The sequence below is a fragment of the Trachypithecus francoisi genome, unplaced genomic scaffold, assembly GCF_009764315.1.
Source record: "Trachypithecus francoisi isolate TF-2019V2 unplaced genomic scaffold, Tfra_2.0 Lachesis_group0, whole genome shotgun sequence".
NCBI classification, from domain to species: Eukaryota; Metazoa; Chordata; class Mammalia; order Primates; family Cercopithecidae; genus Trachypithecus; species Trachypithecus francoisi.
In genome coordinates this window covers 138,195,836-138,213,801 of record NW_022681453.1, presented here as the reverse complement: position 1 = coordinate 138,213,801, position 17,966 = coordinate 138,195,836, and the positions used below count along the sequence as shown (strand labels likewise).

Here is a 17,966-nt window from a genome sequence, read left to right as displayed (position 1 = left end):
AAACAGGCTTCTGTGAGTCTAAAAGTGGATGAGTATCAGAGATGGTTCAAGGAGGCAGGCTGGGAACAACATACACGGGTGGGAAGAGAAGCCCAGAACATAACTAGTTCAGCAGAGACAGGAGCTCGGTGTGAGTGACCCTCTGGACATAACTTCCAGAGTCCTGGTAGAATATCAGGGCAGCATTTCACTTTCTACAGGATTCAGAATGGAATTTGAGCCAATCTTCAGACGCAATGACTCCAGTTGGCATTGTTTAAAAGAACTGAACACCTATTATCTTGGTTGTTGGCAAAGTTTGTAGAATATTGAATGTAAATTACCATCATTGCTAAGCCTAAAATTAGAGATGTGTGTCATGGGGACCAAAAAAATAATCCTTATATAGTATATATATATATGTATTTTGAGATAGAGTCTCGCTCTTGTCACCCAGGCTGGAGTGCAGTGGCATAATCTCAGCTCACTGCAACCTTCACCTCCTGGATTCAAGCAGTTCTCCTGACTCTGCCTCCTGAGTAGCTGGGGTTACAGCCATGCACAATCATGCCCGGCTAGTTTTTATATTTTTGGTAGAGACAAGGTTTCACCATGCTGGCCAGGCTGGTCTCGAACTCTTGACCTCAAGTAATCCACCTGCCTCCGCCTTCCAAATTGCTGGGATTATAGGCATGAGCCACAGCATCTGGCCTATAGAATATATTTTGATGACAGAGGTCAAGGTGGAAGCCAGTTTTAAGGGCTGTCATTTTACATTAATAGAGCAATAGTGCCACACTTAACTAGCAATTTGCCCTTCTTTTGCTGAATCCATTACTGTGCCTCATTCTCCTTGTCCTGTATGAACCATCATGACAATGTTGTCCCATGAAAGACAATGCCTATATTTAGTGACCCTCTGAGTTCATACTCCCAATTCCCAGGTCAAGGTCAGGTCCAGGTCAGGAGCAGGAACTGGCAAATTTTTTTTTTAATAAAGAGCCAGACAGTAAATATTTTAGGCTTTGCAGACGGTACCATCTCTGCCACAGTTGCTCAGCTCTGCTGTTGTAGCATGAAAGCAGCCACAGACAATACATAAAGGAATGAGCATAGCTCATTCTAATAAAACTTTATTTGTAAAAATAGACAGTGGGCCATATTTTGCCTATGGGCTGTAATTTGCAAACTTCTGATCCAGGAAGTGACGATTTGTGATATAATGCATATGATATAGTTCAGTAGCCACTGTAATGAAATACACAGCTGCAATGAGTTTGCCAAACTCACAGTTAAGGGCACAGTCTTCCAACACAACTATCGCATCTGCTCAAAATTCAGATACCAGCTGAAAGTTTAGAGATCTTCAGGGCCACCCTCACTTCTGACCAACTGGCTACAAATTCAAGGGTCCACACCCACAGACTTTCTCAGGCATGACCATTTGCTAGAAGTACCCACAGAACTTATGAAACAGCTATGTTTCTAATTATGGTTTTATTATAGCAAAAGGATACAAGTCAGAACAAGCCAAAGAAAGAGATACATAGGGCCAAGATCTGGGAGGGTCCCAAACAGAAAACTGTCAGTCATCTCCTGTGGAGTCCTTGATCATGTTACCTCCTCCCAACTACAATTAGTAATAATACTCAAGAGTACTGCCAACTAGGGAAGCTGAACTGAGTTCCACTGTCCAGTGTTTTATCGGGGCTTGATCGCATACTGCCCATGTTAGCTGATCTTTAGTCCCTCTGCCTCTCCTGGAGATTGGGGCTAAAAGTTTTAGTTTCCAGTTCTTAAACTGAAACTGGGAAAAGATCAGAACTGATATGGCATGTGCCATAAGTCCCCATCATATTGCATTATTAGGCTGTCCAGTGGCTAAAAACCCTTGGAAAACAAAAATACTTCTACCAAACAAGACATTCAAGGGACCTAGAGATCAGCTTCTAGCAGCTGAGGACAAAGGACAGAACTTGCTTTGGGTAAAGTTAATTCTTCACTACACAATAATATATAACAGCTTCAAAATTCCCTAATTTTATGGTTTCCATTTATTTACCTGTTTCTTCATTCATTTCTGTATTAAAGCAACATTTTTACCATTCTAACAGTCTCCTAAATGGTCTTCCAGCTTCCACCCTTTCCCTTGTTTAGAGCCATCCCCTGTAAACCTAAGTCAGATTATGTCACCCCTCAGCTAAGGACACCAATGGCTCCCATCTCAGACAAAAAGCCAGAGTCCTTACAATAGTGTACAGGGCCCTTCATGACCTGGCTCCCATCACCTGACTACCCTCATCCCCTCTCCTGTCTTCTCACTCCTCTCCAATCATATCAGCTTCCTGACCATTCTTCACACATACGAAGCCAAGGCCTCTCCTTTGCATTGTCTGTTCTCTCTGCCTGGAATGTAAATATCCTCCAGATAGCCATGTGGCCATCCCCTCCTTCCTTCAAATCTTTACTGAAATGTTACTTTCACAATGAGACCTATCCTAACCACTGCATTAAAATTGAGACCTCTCTGAGCCCCCTGCCCTCAGCACCCCGGTCCTACTCTCTATTTTTCAAATATTTTTAAATTGTGGTAAAAAGTGCTTAATATAAAATGTACCATCTTAAACTATTTCTAAGTGTATAGTTCAGTAGTGTTAAGTAGCTCACATTGTTTTTACTAATATTCAGAACTTTTTCATTTTGCAAAACTGAAACTCTGTGCCTATTAAACAACAACTTCCCTTTTCCTCCCCCTCCAGCCCCTGACAACTATCATTCTACTTTCTGTTTCTATGAATTTGACTACTCCAGTTATTTTATGAGTGGAATCATATAGTACTCATTCTTTTGTGTCTGGCTTATTCCACTTTGTATATTTTTCGCAAGGTTTGTCCACGTTGTAGTGTGTGTCAGAATTTCCTTCCTTTTTAAGGTTCAATAATATCCCATTGTACTATGGTCTGAATGTTGGTGTCCCCCTGAAATTCATATGTTTAAACCTAATATCCAGTGTGAGAGTATTAAGAGATGGATCCTTTGGAGAAGTGATTAAATCCTGAAGGCTCCACCCTCACGAATGGGATTTGTGTCCTTATGAGAGAGGTTGAAGGGGGCTGCCTTGCCCTTAGGCCATGTGAGGACACAGTCAGAAGGCCAGATGCATTAAGCAGAGTGAAACCTTACCAGACACTGAATCTTCTGGCACCTTGATCGTGGAATTTCCAGCCTCTAGAATTGTGAGCAATAAGTTCACATTGTTTGTAAACTACTTAATCTAAAGTATTTTGTTATAGTAGTCTGAAGTAAGACAGAAATTGGTACTGAGAAGTGGTGTGCTATTATAACAGACAGCTAAAAATGTAAAAATGTAGAAATGGCTTTGGAACTGGGTAATGGGTAGAGACTGAGAGTCTGGCAGTGCATGCTGAAAAAAGCTTACATTGTTGTGAACAGAGCATTAAGGGTGATTAGTGTGAGGGCTCAAAAAAAGAAAAGAACTGTAGGGAATGCCTCAATCTTCTTAGAGATTACCTAAGAGGTCATGATTAGAATATTGGTAGAAATATGGATGATAAAAACTGTTCTCATGAAATCTCAGACAGAAATTGAAACATGTTATTAAAAACTTGAGGAAAAGTGATCCTTGTTATAAAGCATCAGTGATCACTTGGCTAAATTGTATTCATGTCCTAGTGTTTTGTGGAAGGCAAAGCTTGTGAGTGCTGAAATAGAATAGTTGGTGGAAGAAATCTTCAAGTAAAGTGTTGGGGGTGTGGCATGGCTGCTCTTGACTACTTATAGTAAAATAGAGGAAGAAACAAAAAAAATTAAAGATGGAATTTATAATCAAAAGAGAAGCAAAACTTAAAGATTTGGAAAATTCTCAGCCTGGCCATATTGTCAAGAATTGAAAGGCATGTTTGGGAGATAATGCCAAGGGCATGGCCAAGTGACCATTTGATAAAGAGATTAATGTGGGTGGGCAGAAGCCTAGTGCTATTCTTTACGACAATGCACGAATGTTTTGGATCTTTGAGGGGTGCCCTACCCATCGCAGGCCCAGAATATCAGGGCTTTGAGAGCAGAATGAGTTCATGGCTCCACTCCCCTGACTACAGTGCAGCACTCCTTGGCCACTCCACTTGTGACTCAAGCAGGTGCAGCTTGTCCACCCCTTCCAGGAAGCACAGGTGGTAAACCTTGGCAGCATCTATGAGGTGCCATCTCCACCAGGGTGCAGGGATGGATGAACTGTGAAGGGATGGCTACCTTCACCTCGATTTGGAAGGATGCCCCAAAGAGCCTCAAGGCCCAGGAAGAGAACCACAGCAAGGGTGGAACCACTATAATGAGCCCCAACTAGGGCAATACCCAGTGGAACCCTGAGGGTGGGACTGCCTCAGAAAGTCCCCACTAAGGCAATGTCTGGTGAAGCCATGGGAGTCAGGGCTATTCCCAATACCCCAGGACTATAGAGCTCACATTGTGCAACCCCAGCCTGGAAGAACTGCAGGTACAAAACTCCAATCTGAGAGCTGCCACACTCAGGAACCCATAGCGGCAGGGTCACCCAGAGCCTTGGGAGACCAAACCCTACCCATGTGTCCAGAAAGTGGGACATGGAGTCAAATAAGATTATTATGGAACACTGAGATTTAATGTTTGCCCTGTTGGGTTTTAAATTTGGTTGGGACCTGTTATCCCTCCATTCTTTCCTGTTTCTCCTTTCTAGGATGGAAATGCCTGCCGTATGTCTATCCCACCATTGTAGTTTGGAAGCACGGAACTTGTTAGATTTCATGGACTGATAGTTGGAGTGGAATTTGCCTCAGGATAAATCACACCTTTGAGTCTTACTCAAATGTGATTTAGGTGATATTTGGATGAGACTGTGTACTTTAGACTTTTGTATTGATGTTGAAACAAAGACTTTTGGGGTTATTGGAATGGAATAAATGTATTTTGCATGTGAAAAGGACAAAACTCAGGGGACCAGAATGCTTTGATCTGCTTGTTAGTATTTCCCCCAAAATTTATATGTTGAAATATAATATCCAATATGATAGTATTAAGAAGTGGAGGCTTTTGGAAAATGATTCTCATGAGGGCCCGTCTATCTATCTATCTACTCACATTTTGTTTATCCATTTATCCATCAATGAACACTTAGGTTGCTTTCATCTCTTAGTTATTGTGAGTAATGTTACAATGAACATGAGTGTGTACTCACCTCTATTTTTTTCATGGTATTTATCACTTTATAACATTATATAATTTACTTTATTTATCACATATATTGTTTAGTATCTATTTTACCTCACAAAAATGGAAGCTCCATGAGGGATTTTTGTCTTGTTTGTTCCCTGATGTATCCAAGCATTCTAAGCATGATGACATGCAATAGATAGTCACTAAATAGTGCTATTAAGTAAATTAGTAACCAACTTTTATCATATACTAGGTCCTCTGCTAGACCTTGTGGAGGCACCAGCAAATAAAATACGGAATTTACAGCTTATTTATCTTTAACCCTTGGGATAGTTAAAGAAAATTAATTGGCAGGCCCAAAATTGGCAAAACAAGCTTACTTGCAAGAATGCTGTTAGTTCCTCAGCTTACCTACTTTGCTTCATGTGGGTCCCTTGCTGGATTTCACAGGCTTACAGCTGGAGGGGAATCACCACCACCTATGTTACATGTGTATCCTAATGACCAGAATAAGCTGTTCCTAGCTCTTCAATTAAAGTATACATGATGTGAAGAGATTTGAATAATTGATTTGTAATTGAATAATGATTCCATTTTTATGTTATCTCTTCTGGAATAATTCCACCCACTGATCTGGCTTACTGGACAAGTATATTTCAGGATTCTTCTAATTCTTCATTTAAGATTACCATCCATATATAGAAAGGTTTCAAATGTTTTTCTCATCACATGTCTGTAGAATTACTTTGATTTCCAAAGTTTAGGTGATAGCCATTTTTAAAATCAGTCATTTTACTTGAACAAAATTCCAGTTTCCCTGAAATAACTAAGCACCCTCATGGGGTGTACTATACTGGGAGTTTACCTGTGGAGATCGCAGGAGCTCTGTTCCACTCTTTGGGAGTATGCAATCAATGCAGTGGATTCTCTTTTCTGCTTCTGCTTGGTCTGATATTGAAATTGTTATTTTTATTCCCCTTTTCAGCAAATAGAAAAGTTCCTTTGCTCATTTTTTCCTGTTAAAAATGTAGTTCACGATTATTCCAGAAAATACAAAATAACAGAGAAAAACAAAAAAGGACACTAATTATTCCAACTGCTTTTAACAGCTTGGTGAATATAATTCTAGATCTGCACTCTCCAAATTAATAACCACTAGTCCCACATGGCTGTTAAGCACTTGAAATGTGGCTAGTCTGAATTGAGATGTGTTGTAAGAGGAAAATACACATCAGAAGACTTAATATGGAAAAATGGTGTGCAATATCTCATTAATAATTTTAGGATTCATTACATGTTGAAAGTAAAATATTGTTAATATATTAGGTTAAATAAAACATATTATTTGTTATATTAGCTTATTTTTACCTTTTTAAATGTGGCTACTAGAAAACAAAACTATATTGGTGGTTTGCATTATATTTCTGTTGGACAGTGTTGCTCAGAAGATAATTTTCTGTGTATCTCTGTACATAAATACATATTGTAAGGGAAGGATCATGGTACTTCTATTTCATGACCCCCATTCTTCACTTAGTAATGTATTTCAACATATTTCCACGCCTTTGGACATATTTCTTTAAAATTATTTGTAATAGCCACAGCATTTCATTGTAAAAGTGGGCCATAATTTCTTCAATCAACATGCTTTTAGTAAACAGTGGAATGTTCCCATTTTTCACTAAACAAAGTGCATTATAATAAATATCCTTGAACCTACATTTTTGTCTGTGTGACTATTTTATTATACTAAATTTCCAAATGTGGAACTGCTAAATCAAAAAACACACATTTTTAAGGTTTTTGATACTTTATAGTTTTATAAGCTAAAAACTACCATGGCAGTCTAAAAAATGTGGTGCTAATTTAAACTCCATCAGTAGACTATACCCTGGTTCATTTCCTTACAGCTTTCTTTTATTGACTGTTGTAATTTTAAGAAAAATCTCATTGTTTTCATTTTCTTCTGTTGTAAGTAAGTTGGAAGGTTTTTATATTTTTATTAGTTTTTATTAGTACTTTGTAACTCATCTTTTGTAAACTAACTGTTCATGTCTGTAGCCCATGTTTCTTTTGGAGAATTCATCTTTTGTTATTGATGTATAAGGATGTTTTTATAGATTAATTATATTAATCCTTGGCCACACATGTTTCATATATTTTTTAGTTTATTTGCTTTCTAATCTTTTATGTTTCTTTTTGATGTTCAGAGTTTTTTAATCCCTACATAATTTTCTTTTAAGATAACTGCCCTTGAGCTTATGTTAAGAAATTCCTTTCATACTTTAAAAATTATATTGTTATTCAAGTATAATGTCTTCAAGTATGTTCTTGGTAAAACTTTTTACATTTATTCCCTTACACCATATGGAATCTATTTTTGTGTAGAAATTGCAAGGCTTATCTTTTCTAAATATTTAGCTAGATATCCCAACTCCATTTATCAACCATCTGGCCTTTCCTCATTGGTTTAAAAGTCAACGTATGTGAAAGGATCAAGTACCTACTAGGACAAGTCCATGGAAATTGGTAGAAGCAGAAAGAAAGAGGTATGTGTTTGTGTCCAGGATACAGGTGGGCAGGAATCACAGGGATCAGGGTAGGCTGATCAGCAAGAAGGCGATAGGGTGCCAGCCTTCTTGTCCCGGAAAAATGTACAAATACATCCAGCTTTGTATGTAATTGCATGAGACTGACAGATCTCCTGAGTCTGTCCAGTGGAGTTATTGGGATACTGACTCAAACACGAAGATCTCTAATCTGAAGAGTTGTGGAAAGCAAATTAAAGACCTAGAGAGGAAAGCCATACTCCAGGTAAAGATAGGCACAAAGATGCTACTCTACTTTTTATGTAGTCACATTGGGATATTCAGCAGCCCCCAAACTCAGACTACACTGCTCAGTCTCAGCCATCTCTTCCTACTGATGCCTTGTCTAATCTGCGATTTTCTGCTGCAGTAAATATTGCTGGTTGCCTCTCCTACACCCACTCTCCACCCTATCAGTGTCCACAGTCTTGTTTAGTTATCCACCCTCCCACTCCAGGAAGCTGATTCCACTCCATTCAGCACCAGGGGCAGACGCTGGTTGACTCAGAACAATCGGAATGTTATACCCTTTGACCCCAGTCATTGGTCCAGGAGTGGACATGTGATGTAAGCCATCATCCCATTGGGAATTAAGGTCTCTTGCTTGGAACACTGGGGCGAAAGCATTGCCTCTCACCCACTGGACACAAAAGGGGAAACAAAGGCACCACCTGCTGCTGTCAACCGTCAACCAACCAGCCTTAGAACAAAGTCAGCACTGTGCAAGGGAGTGAGAATAGAAGAGAGGAAATTCCTCAATGAGACAGCTAAGTCACTGGATCTACAAACCCTGAAGGCCGTCCTAACTCAGGGCTTCTGTTACTTGAGTCAATAAATTTTTGTGTGATGTTTTCTGTTGTACGTAACCTAAGATTCCTAATTGACACATCCTGGCCTAGGAATTCTTGGCTTAAACACTACCTTCTCCATGGCTTCCATAGTCAAGCCAGCTATAAAGGATCCCTCCCTCACATGACCCTTGCTCTGAGCATATGTTGTGTCGAAATTCAGTCCTAGGAGAAGGATTCAAAATCAATGAACAACATGCCTACCTGTACATCTGATGGAGAGGCTGAACCTTTGGGCTGGACTCTTTTTCGTCTTGACATTTCAGGGGACATTAAGTGCTCATCTGATCTGCTGGGCCCCTTAAGGTGAAGGTCTCTGGTTTATCCATCTGGTCCACTCATAGGCAGCCTGAGATAAAAATGAAAATTTTAAAAGGTAGAGAAAGGCCAGGTATAGTGGCTCATGCCTATAATCCCAGCAGTTTGGGAGGCTGAGGCAGGTGGATCACTTGAGCCCGGAGTTCAAGACCAGCCTGGACTACATGGAGACACCCCATATCTACAAAAAAAAACAAAAATTAGATAGGCGTGGTAGCATGTGCCTGTAGTTCCCAGCTGCTTAGGAGGCTGATGCAAGAGGATTGCTTGAGGCTGGGAGATTGAGGCTACAATAAGCTGTGATCAAGCCACTGCACCACAGCCTGGGCTACAGAGTGAGACCCTGTCTCACAAAATAAAATAAAACAAAATAAAATAAAATAGTAGAGAAAACTCCAGCCACTTACCCATGGTAATTGCTATAGTTATTCCTTCATAAATATGACAGGACTACCAAGATTCACTACCTGTTGAAGCAAACAAGTGAAACGAAGGAGATGGGCCAATATGATCAAATAGATACAAATAGAACAAGTGACCCCAGGAAAGCAGAATTAACTTTTGGAGAAGAAAACCTCAAAGAAATCTCATTACCTCCCAGAAAAAGTTGAGTGGCTACTGCATCCATTTATGCAAGGGCACACAGCTATATAAAGGAGCAATAAGAGAATAAGAAATAGTTTACAAAAGTTCATAAATACAATTATGAAAATTAAAAATATGATCACTACATTAAACATTGAATGCAGGGGCTGTAATTTAAAATGTCCTAGGATGTAAAGCAAGAGAGGGATGGAGCAGAGGAGAGAGAAGGCGGATGAGAAAGCAATTGTTGGCAGGGCTGGAAATGGCAGAAAGGCCTAACCAGGAGGGGGAACATCCATCAAGTAAAAGTCTAGAAAGAGAAAACAGAAAATATAGGGGAGAAAATATTTTAAAAACAATAGAAGACATTTTCCAGAGCTAGAGAAAGACACAAGACTTCAGATATAGAAGATCCAGAAATTATATATATATGTATTTTATTTTTATAATTTTATACATTATACTTTTATGTTTGTAATAACAACATGTATATGTGTGCATATATAATTTAGACTCTGTTTGCCCTATGAGAATGTAAGCTCTGAGAGTGCAGGGACTTTGATTATTTTTTTTAGTTGCTGTGTTCTTACTGCCTAGGATCTGACACAAATAAATAAAATAAAAATAAAAATATAACTAATCCAAATCAAAAGGAATAAAAGAGGATGAAAGGGGTAGTATAAATGACCTAAAATGCTTGCTTTTCAAAGTAGAGCATCAATAGATATTTCTTGACGTTGACAAAACAAGAAAAAATACTATAGGACTTCCAGATCAAGATGATAGATTGAGCACATGGATATATTTTTACTCTGTCTTGAAATCCCAACAAAACAACAGTAAAGGGGCTTTTTAAAAGACAGAACAAAAAAAAAAAAAACCCATAGGAACAAAAGGAAAGAGTAAAGTGTACCATCAGAAAAATGTTGGAAGCTGGGAAGCAAATGGATTGGAACTAACTCTCAACTAACCTGGGACAGCTGAATCCCAGGCTGGTAGTAAAGAAAGTTCTAAGACAGCTTCACTGACAGGAATGGGGTGCAAAGGGTGTGTGGTTTGATGAGGGCAGACATGAGGTAAAAGAGGTCTGGGCTCTCCTCTTCTGAAGAAAAACAATAGATACTGAAAAGTTGAGAAGTGAAAACAAAAAAAAGAATTCTTAGTAATATGGAAGTAACTACCAAAAGAATCAGCCAGAAGAATTGAAAGTATTTGCCTCTGAGGGGAACAAAATGAGAAGGAAGCTTCTGTTGTTTGTAACAGACTTTATTGAAGAATTTGACTCTGTAAGTTTACTCATATAATATTTTTTCAAATTGTTAAATAACAGTAAAAAAGTTATACACCACTAGCCAAAAACATAGGTAAAAGTAGGATCCTTTGGAGAGCAGGATTATGAGGAAGGGGTCTAGATGAAGTGCACACGTATTTCCATACCCTTAAATACTGTTCGAGCTTTTATCTCCATGCATGTTCAGCAAGTATCTATATTTACTTATAGATGTATATTGGTTGCAAAAATGGTCATAATAATTGTCTTCCCTGTATACGTGCCCTTGTGTGGTACCCTCACGTTGTCTCCAGGCTTGGTCACTTGACTTGCTATGGTCAGTGGGACAATAGCAAATGTGATACATGTAGATGCTTGAAAATTGCTTATGTATTGGAACTTGCCCTCTTTGCTGCTGGGACCCCTGATTACCGCTACCATGTAAAAAACCTGGGCTAAACTGCTAGAAGGTGAGAGACCAAATGGAGCAAATGTCACCTGTTTCAACTGAGGCCATCATAGACCAGCTAATTCCCAGTCAACCTGGCAGCCAATCATGGATGCATGAGCCCAGCAAGACCAGCAGAAGAGCCAACCAGCTGAGGATAGCCCCAACTCCCTAGTCACAGAATCGTGAGCTAAAAAAGGTGTATATTAAACTTTTGAGGACAACTGATTATGTATCAAGTACTAATTGATAGAGATACATGCAGATATAGAAGTAGAAAATAAAATAGAAACAAAGATGTATAATAGAATTTTTGGATCCCAACTCAGATTTGTAAGATCATGCCAGAGAGTGAATCCTGAGAATTTATTGTTTGAAAATTTCCACAATGATTCTAATACAACCTGGACAAACATTTGAGAACCATTGGTATAGAACAAAGACCAAAGAGTTTGGAGATCTAGGTTCCAAACCAACTTCTTCTCCTTACTAATAGTGTAATCTTGGGCAAGCTATTTAACTACTCTGAGCTTCAGTTCTTTTTCCCAGTAAAATAGAGGAAAGTTGTTACGAGGATTAAATGGTCTTGTATATAAAAAGTGTCCAGCATTGTACACAAAATTTCTTCCCCTTCCTCCCCCACGAACCCTCATGGACCCTCACAGAAGCAGCCAATTTAATGTATAATTCCAGAAAGCCTGAGGAGTAGTATAATATGAGATTTTTCTTGTCCTTTCTATCTTTAATAAAGCACAGAAGAGAAAGAAAGTTTGGTGGAAAGCAACCCTCAGAAGGATTTTATTTCCCTCATTTGTCAGTGTGACTTTAATAAAAATGTGATAGTGTGAAATGAGAAACTTCCAGGGAAGAATGGAACAGGCCGTAAGGGGAAAACAGGGTTTTTATCAGACTCATGATTTTGAACAAATAATTTGGAAAATCTCAAATACAAGACCAGAAGTTTCTAGTAAAGGTGCAAGAAATCGTAGAAGCGGGACCAATAGCATGACATCAACTTCAGAGTGTAAAATCTCCTTCCTGATTTGTTGGAGTCTGTGGAGTGAATGCGGATGACCAGGGGGAAGCTCCATGGCTTCATGGAAGTCATGTCACCAGTCTGGGCCCCAGTTTTCCTATTTGTAAAGTAAGAGGCTTGTATTCATTGATTTCTGTGGTTCTTTGGAATGCTATCATTCTATCAATTTATAACTAGACCTTTTTTTTCTCCTTATCTAACTGTATCATACTTCAGCCCTCCATTTTGAAAGGAAACTGGGCAACCGTTAAAAACAAACAATTGTCTCTTGGTGTTGACCCGATCCCTGAATTTTATTTGTTTTCATTCAGAGAGAAAGATAACTATGTTTGTGGTCCGTCATCTATGTCTGTGTTTCTTCTGATTGTTTTTCAAATTTGCAGCACCATACTATCAGAAGAACTACAAGCATTGCCTCAGTTTCCCCCAGGTGATCAGCATTTGGGAGGACAAAAATAAAATGGCTTGGTGGCATCAAAAAATAAAACAAGTGAACAAATATAATTATTGGCCACTCTTGTGTATAAATGCTTTATTGCTCCCACATCAGCCAGAAACAGACACACTCAGGACATTCACCTTAGCTGTATTACAAACTGCATCATCAGTTCATATCAGAAAGAGAAAGATACTCTGGGCTCCTGGTGACCGGAGCCCCGGGCTTTAATGACTTTAACCCATGTTTCTGTTATCTGGGTATCTGTCCCCAAGCTTGGGGCCCCTTCCTGACTTGATGGTATGCACAGCCTCTGATGGAAGAGGAATTAAAATGTGAGAAAGTTGTGATTGAATGTAATTAGACAAGCTTTACCAGTCCTGGTAAAGAACTCAGAGAACCATCCATCTGGCCTAAGCAATCTGTTATAATAATGCTTGAAATGTGAAACTGTTTAAAATCTAATTTTAAAATCCTATAGAAGGCAATGATGGCATTTTTTAAAGTCAAAGTGAACATTTTAATATTGACCTTTGTGGATCTTTCCCAGTGTGGTCACAAAACCAAACCGGAAAACACAGACACAGAGCTAACAGAGAATCAAGTAATTCCAGCAGGTATGTGATCCTTGTCAGGCCACTGTGGTTCTTAAAGTAGACCTGTAATATACATACGCCATTAACTGAGTTCACTGGCTGCATATCTTAAATTATAGGCATAGGCTGGGTGGCTCTCTACCCTTGGAAGAACCAGTACATTATTGGGCAGGCCAGCACTCACCCCACTAAGTAGAGAAAAGGGTATGGACTTACCCCATGTCGGTGATTCGAACCTTGGTTCAACTGTAGTCTGTGAACCAGTTGCATCAGCATCACCTGAGAGCTTGTTAGAAATACCTTCAGTCCCACACCAGACTGAATGAATCAGAACCTACATTGTTAGAAGTTCCTAAGGTGATTCATATACATGTTAAAGTTGAAAGAACACTGGGGTGAAGCCTCTTCTTTGTCCAGGTAAGATTATTTTCTCCTTGTGAAAGACTGTAAAAAATGGTCACAGATTTCTCCCACTTCTGTTTTCATGTGCCTTTGCTTTCCCCATCAAGTGGTAGAGTCTATTTCTCTACCCCCTTGAATACGGGTGCTTAATGTCTGTCCCCACCGGCAGGACAGTCGAACGGGCCCTGGAAGGGGGGAGAGGGAATGGAGGAGACAAGAAAACACGAAAAATGGAGACAAGACAAATAGCCTGATCAACTCTCGTTTAATGGTGGCAGTGCAATGCCTTATATAGGCTGGCAGAGGAAGAGGTTGCGCCAGGGCGGCGACGGGGGGCCGGATTTTCTCAAATTACAATTGCGCATGCGCCGTTGGTTGGTAATTTTCCCGGGCGCAGGATCGCGCCTGCGCCGTAGGCTGCATATCTTCCTGGGAGGGAAAAATGTTTGCGCGCGCGCGGGAAAGGCTTGCGCGCGCGCGGGAAAGGTTTAGGCGCGCGCGGGAAGGGTTTAAGCGCGCGCGGGAAAAACTTTAGGCGCGCGCGGGAAAGGTTTGTAATAAAGAACCCGGAAATGTGCCATCTTGCCTCTGCTTTGCGGAGATCAAGCAACAGAGGTCGGCTAATTCCGGGCCTCACGGCTCCGGACAAATGTCCTGCTTTGAACAATGAATTGCAGTAGAAGTGATGGTGTTAGAGTGCCAAGTCTGGACCTCAAGCGGCCTGGCAGCTTCTGCTCTTGCTCTCTTGAGACCCTGAGAACACTGTGTGGAGAAACCCAGTCCAGCTGGCTGGAGGATGAGAAAGCTTGTGGAGAGTAAGTCCCAGAGAAGAGCTGTCACCCATAGCCAGGCATGTAAGTGAGTCATGGTGGATCACCCAGCCCCAGTGGAACTGCCTGATGATAACAGTCACATGAGTGTCCTCAGGAAAACCAACAGAGGAACAGCCCAGCTGATCCCAGCCCAAACTGCTGACCCACAGAATTATGAGGAAAAACTCATTGTATTAAACCATAAAATTGTATAGGTGCTTTTTATGCTTCAATAGATAAATAATGCATTTCTGAATTCTTCAACCAGGGCTGTATGGATTTCATGAGAACAAACAAGTCTATCTTGGTGAAAGATTCTGCCTTCACTGATGTGAAACTAAAGGTTGGGCAAGTTTACTTCTGGAGAAGAAACGCTGTGATAGGCTTACGCATCATGATGGAGCAATGGAAATATTAATGCTGGGTGATTAACACAGACTCTACAACCAGTGAGTTCTCTTCAGAACCTCTGGATGACTGTTGCAAAGAAATAAAAGCCATGATCAAAATTTTCTGATATCTGATGTCTAGATTTATGCAGAGACCTCTGGTCTGGCTCTGCCTACTCTCACCCCCATGCCTTGACCTAGAGTCCTGATAGTTTCTGCTCAGATCCAACACCAACCGAAGAAGTGATCCAGAAGTCTTCAATGAGCAGTGTAGAACTGGAAAGCGTCTAAGCTTTGGAGTTACCCTGAACCAAGTTTCAATCCTGACCCCACCACTCATTCATTAGCTAGGTGATTGGACAAATAGATTACCTAACTTCTCTGAGACTCAGTCTTCTGATTTGCCAATTGGGATTAAGAATCCTTATCTATCAAGATTGTTGAGATTATTTATCAGAAAAATGATAGCATCTAATGACTGCCCTATAAGTGTGCTCTGCATAAATGAGGCTGGGATGTGAAAGCTATAAAGTCTCTGACAAGTGTAATTTTTGAAAAGAGACAAACCCATCAGTTCCCCTCCACCAACCCCCTTCCACACTTCGAGAGTTCCTAACTTCTAAGTGTCAGGATGTTCTGACTACAGTCTGGCTGTGTTTTTCTGCTCCCTGATTGGCAGCTATTCTGCTTAGAGCCACTTGGAAGGAGGAGGGGGACAGGGTAATCAGCATTCATCTCTGGGCCACCAGGTCAAGTGGGTACTAATCAGGAAAAATGTTTGGCTATTAAATGCTCCATTGAGTCCTTTAAATATCACCTGATGTGTCATAAATTTGGATTAGCCGTAGAAAATCAATCTTCACCATATGTAAATTAACGATGAAATGAGATTCTCCTTGTGAGCCATTGCTGTCCCTCAGCATACCAGTCACTTCAACTTTATTTAACTGGCCTGAATTTCTCTTCCATTTTGCTTCACTTTGTGACTTGAAGCTCATTATCCCTTTGACAGCTTATGGTCAAGCTCTGGGCCTTCAGAGGGACTCAGCTAGCGCTTTCTTGGGTTAGTTTTCTCATTCTCCCTAGTGCAGACTCAGGCTGCCACCCGGAATGAACCCGGATGTGCTGGCCTTGTCCCTGACGATTTCCCTAAAATTGGATGTTGAACCTGGTAATGATGCATATGATGTGTGTGTGTGGAGTGTGTGTGTGTGTGTTTGTACCTATGACTATAAATATGGATTCTAGGAACACATTCAGGAAGTTACCTTTTTCCATTACAAAATAAAACGCTATATTTATTAGTTACTCTTCATGATTCCACAAAACAGTGAAGCTTTGGGATCAAACTTCTTGGAGCTGGGCTGAACCTTTGGGTATGGAATGGCAAAAAATGGGCAAGCTTTTTACCACTCCTCATACTGCTCTGTTTTAACCCATGCATTTCCCATATAGTTATATGTGTTATATATTAAGCATATAACTACAGGTAGGGAAATGGAGCAAAAAGCACCGGAGACTTTTCAAGGGAATGAAATGCTAGTATCTGGTTCCAGCAGCCACTGGCTACCCAGAAATGTATTAATAGTCTGCCTTTGTGTTCAGCAAGCTTGCAATAGGATGCAGCTAATTAGCCTGCCTGGGAACCAACTGGCTTGGATTAGAATGGGGTGGAATGGAATGACTAATGATAATAAACTGTATACTACTTTATAATTTGCTAAAAACTGACAATAAATTATCTCACTAGATCCTTTAACAGTCATGTGAGGTTTGCATTAATAGTATCCCATTTTACAATATGGAAACTGAGATACAGAGAGGGTAAGTTAACATGTGAAAAATCTTTAAAATGTTCATGCCATATGACTAGTAACTACATTTCTAGAAATTTAACTTGACAAAATAAAAAATCCAAAAATAGATTTATTGATAGGTATATACAAAGAAGTTACATATAATAGTGAACATTAAAAATAACCTATATGTCCAAAAAGAAGAAATCACTTAGGTAAATTATAGTAATTCAACATAAACATACACTTGATAATCTCTAAAAATAAGGTTTCTGAATATCATTTAAAGATGCGAAAATAAATTTACTACATAATCTTTAATTTTTAAAAGGAGTTAAAACTTTTTATGCTGTGTAATCCCAATTTTGCTATATCTCTGTATATACCTGAAAAATAACATGAAAGAGATATCTTACAATGTTAGTTATGGTTATATCTGTTTCATGAGGTTAATATTGACTTTCCATCTCTTTCTACTTTTCTCTATTTTCCTAATTCTCTATAATATACAACTACCATAATTTAAGAAGTGACAAACAATAAATAAAATAATAGTAATATACAAAATTATTTTTCATGTTACTTGAGCAGGAAGAGCTAGTGAAAAAACAGAATATTAAAATGTGAAACACTTGGAGTGGTTTTGAAGGTCAGAGTAAACATATGCCAAATACAGTTATTTTGTCAAAACCATTTTGTTCATTTCTAACTAATTTATCTTTAATAAGATAAACAAGGTTTCAGGAGACTCTGGCAATGATCCATCTACAAAATCACTGGGTGTTTGGTTCATCCTCGCAATTTTCTATACTTATTTATCCTTCACAAAGCACTGTCAGTGTTTGGGAAAATGATTTTGTGAAACTTGGTAAATGGCTAGGTAAAATATTTCCTTGGATAATGGTGTGCCTGACACTTTAAACATCTGAAAACTCTCAGAGTTATTAGATCTCAGGTAGAGGAGGTCAGATAATGTCTCTGGAGATGGCTCCTATTAGTAGAGCTTTGGATGATGTAAAATACAAGGCAGAGGGTGGAGAGAAAATGGTGGGCTGCAAGAGCAGAATTCTAAATAGATACTTAGAAGGAATTTCTAAACAAGAAGCATAGTTCCTACTTCTATCAGAGTAGAGGGAAGAAAATTGATTCTGCAAGGGAAAAGTCCAGCCATCGTGAGGAGACTTCTAATGACACCCAAATTCCTTTCCTCAAAAAAAATTCTTTTTGCTTGAATTGCATTTAAAGCTATAATTTT

The 17,966-nt window shown here is 39.5% G+C and overlaps 1 long non-coding RNA gene across 1 annotated transcript in view; it reads right to left on the bottom strand.

Moving 5' to 3' along the window:
• LOC117083936 overlaps positions 1-17,966 on the bottom strand; it is a 102,855-nt gene that overhangs the window by 33,013 nt on the left and 51,876 nt on the right. Inside the window, exon 2 of the long non-coding RNA XR_004437257.1 lies at positions 8,828-8,972. This is a non-coding gene — a long non-coding RNA (uncharacterized LOC117083936). The remainder of the gene's footprint in view (positions 1-8,827; positions 8,973-17,966) is intronic.